The sequence below is a fragment of the Crocuta crocuta genome, unplaced genomic scaffold (assembly GCF_008692635.1).
Source record: "Crocuta crocuta isolate KB4526 unplaced genomic scaffold, BGI_CrCroc_1.0 scaffold13, whole genome shotgun sequence".
Lineage (NCBI taxonomy): Eukaryota > Metazoa > Chordata > Mammalia > Carnivora > Hyaenidae > Crocuta > Crocuta crocuta.
In genome coordinates, this window is record NW_027530007.1 from 8,471,434 (window position 1) to 8,474,890 (window position 3,457).

Below are 3,457 nucleotides of genomic sequence, written 5' to 3' on the forward strand. Positions count from 1 at the left end.
TAAGATACCCTCGGACGTTACTCCAGACACATGCTTTCCTTCCCACCGAGGTTTGTGCCTCTGTCTGGATGAAAAGAACTGCATCTTATAAGAAAAACAGCACCTCCACCGAAGTGTGAGAAACCCTGGGAACAGGCATGCCCCCAAAGGACCTCCACCAGGGCCCCGTCCCTTCCTCCTCCTACAAGGTTACAGAAGGTGACTTGGCAGTTTTCTTGGGTTTCGTAAATAAGTGAAGACTGCTCTCCGTGGGAAGGACTCCCGCCTGAGGCTCCCTTCTCCAATGGGGGTGCTGTCTCCCCGGGGACTGGCAGCCTGAATCTGAATGCAGGGTCTGCCTGGCTTCAACCTCCTCCCCCACTGCTCCCTGAGAGACACTGCCGGCTGTCTTACAAAATGCCAGAGAGCATCTGAGGTGCTCCTGTGGCTGCCGACGGGAGGCCTGGGGGGAGGTCTTGACTTGCACGGGGGTACGCCCTGGGGCGGGGTGCAGTGGAGCCTCAGCAAGGACTGGTGGCCCAGGGACACCCCCGTGTTCCCTCTGTCCTTCAGTGCCCCAGCCCCTCACCCGGCACGTCCCCTGCCCCCTGCCTTGCCCCTGCATGGTGCAGCTCTTTGCTGGCTCTGAGATCGCTGTCCCACTTTCTCAGCAAAGCGGCCACTGCGAACGGGTGCCAGCAGGGGCATCGAGAAAGTGGCCAGCTCGCTGCGCAGAGGTGAAGGGACGCCTGCACAGCCAGGGTGGACTGTGCTCGTTTTCAGCCTTCAGGCACAAAACTCAAGCCTGCATAGACTGAGCAGGACCCTTCAGCACTTAGCCTCTGCCACCTGGACGGCCCTGGGAAGGTGACTTCTCACTCTTTGCCATGTGTCCCCTTCCAGGGTGCTGGCCCTGCTCTCCCTTTCCTCCAGTCTCCCCTGCGACCTCCACCCCTCCTATCCTAGTCATGGCCCTGCCCTTGGGGGCACATCTGTTGCAAGGGCTCTGTCCCAAGTTTCACGCGGAGCCCTTGGAGGCTGGACTAAGCTGGGGCCTCTCGGTGACTTCTAGGGTCCTGTCCCTACCATGCCCACTCAGTGTTGTGCCCCGATGGATACTGGGGCCTCCTGCCACCTCCCACAGTGCCTGATCCTCAGCCTGGCCCCACCAGCCCCCTCGCAGCCGAGGGGTGTGCTACCCAGGCAGGGTCCCTCCTCTTCCCAGCGCTGCGCGCCCCCCCCCACCGCCCCCCACTCCTCGAGTCCAGTCAGAGCCTTCTCTGGAGCTGGGGCCAGACTCTGCCCCTCATGTCCTTGCTGCAAGTTACTCGGCCTGTGCCCCAGATTCTGAGGGAAAACTGCAGACAACAGAAGCACCTGTTTCCTAGAGGCCTTGTGAGAATTTATCAAGCCCCTCTGTGTGCGATGCCAGACCCCACCCACCCCAAGCTGGCACCGCCTCTGCCCCTCCGGAACCCCTCCTAGCTGTTGGGGGAGAGGGGCTGTGGTACGCCCATTCACTGGCAACCTGGTGAGAAGTTCACAGCCCACTCAAAGATAGAATTCCCGGGACGCCTGGGTGGCTTAGTCGGTTGAGCGTCCGACTTTCGCTCAGGTCATGATCTCGCGGTTCGTGGGTTCGAGCCCCGCGTCGGGCTCTGTGCTGACTGCCAGCTCAGAGCCTGGAGCCTGTTTCAGTCTGTGACTCCCTCTCTCTCTCTGACCCTCCCCTGCTCACGCTGTCTCTTTCTCCTATAAATAAAAATATAAATTAAAAAAAAAGAATTCCCTGCTGGACTGTGTGCCTGGCACCCCGCAGACCTGCAGGAGAAAGGCCCCCACACCTAGTCCCCAAACCACTCGCACCAGGAGAGCCAAGTTGGCAATTCCAGACCCTGGCCTCTGGGGAAGATGGGTAAGGCCAAGCAGGAGGGGCTGGACTTGCCCTGTGCGGGCTGGCTAGAGGCCTGGGGCTGGGGCATGGACGAGGTGACCTCTGAATAGCCCAAGACACCCACCTCCACAGGGAGCCTTGGTCCCTCCCTGCCACCCCTGTCACCTGGGTTCCTGGCCACTTCCGCTTTTGGGTGCTGGGCAATCTGTTCACCCCTCACCCCTGTGAGGCACAGGTGAGGCCAACTTCCAGGTGAGCTGGGAGCAGGACTCGAAGGAGCACCCGATTCACCCTAGAGCCACGCCCGAGACTGCACTTATTTTTTAATGTTTTATTTATTTCTGAGAGAGAGAGTGTGTGAGCAGGGGAGGGGCAGAGAGAGAGGGAGACGCAGAATCTGAAGCAGCTCCAGGCTCCCAGCTGTCAGCACAGAGCCCGATGCAGGGCTCCCATGAACCCATGAACCGTGAGATCGTGACCTGAGCTGAAGGCGGACGCTTAACAGACTGAGCCACCCAGGTGCCTCCCCCACCCCACTGAGACTGCACTTAAAATGCAGGACCGCCCACCCTGTCTGAATGAGTCCAGATCTGTGCAGGCAGCCAGCCTATCCGGCTCTACTCTCCATGACCCAGCTTCCTTCTCCCACCACCTAATACACCCACCCTGCTATCCCCCATCACTCAACCCTCAGAAGAGGGTACATCTAAGTGTTTGGGGTCTGAGGCTTAAATAAAACAGGAGTCACAAGTCACATTTAAGAAAATACAAACAAATACTAGTGCTGGGAAAGGTTCCCCTTGAGATCCTGAGGCAGAACCCTCATCCTCAGCCCAGCGCAAACTAGCCTGCCTGGCATCCATCCCCCACCCCCACACCAGCCATTGTCCTTTTTGCTGGCACTTCCCTCTCCCCTCCAAGTCTGGCTTATTCCTACTCCGCCTTTGGACTCAGCCCAAGCCAAACCACCGCTAGGAACCTCCGGATGCCCGAAGGCGCCCCTCCCAGCTTCGGCTTCCATTATTACTGGTCAGCCCTCGGGGGGCCGGGCGGGGGTTTCCATTACTACTGGCCAGTCTTTGGCAGGGCAGAGTGGGACTGGGGCCTGCTGGGAAATTTTGCACAATCGGGGTCAGGTGAAGGAACCACAGCCCTTGTTTTCTCATCTCTGAAATGGGGAAGCACTCCTGCCCTAAGTCTTGAGATCGAGGGTGGACAGAGGCTTTCCATTATTACAAACACCGACCCAAGTTCCCTTTAGAGAGGGACACACAGGAAGGGCCTGCTGTGTGAACTTGGCTAGCTACAGGGCTGGCTCTTCCGCCTTGGTGCCTTCTCTATAGACTGTTCTGATCTAGAAGGTTCTTGGGCGACCTCGCCCCGATGCCTGGAACATAGTTAAGTGCTGGCTCAAGCATTAGTATTATATTAATGATCATATCCCAGATGTGCAGGTCAAAAGGATGCTCCTGTGGGTGTGGCTGGCGGTCACTATAGGGAAGTGGCGGGGTTTCCAAAATAACCAGAAGGGGAAGTTACAGAGCTTGAGAAATCACCCCAAATTCCTGCCACCCTTGCTCCCCT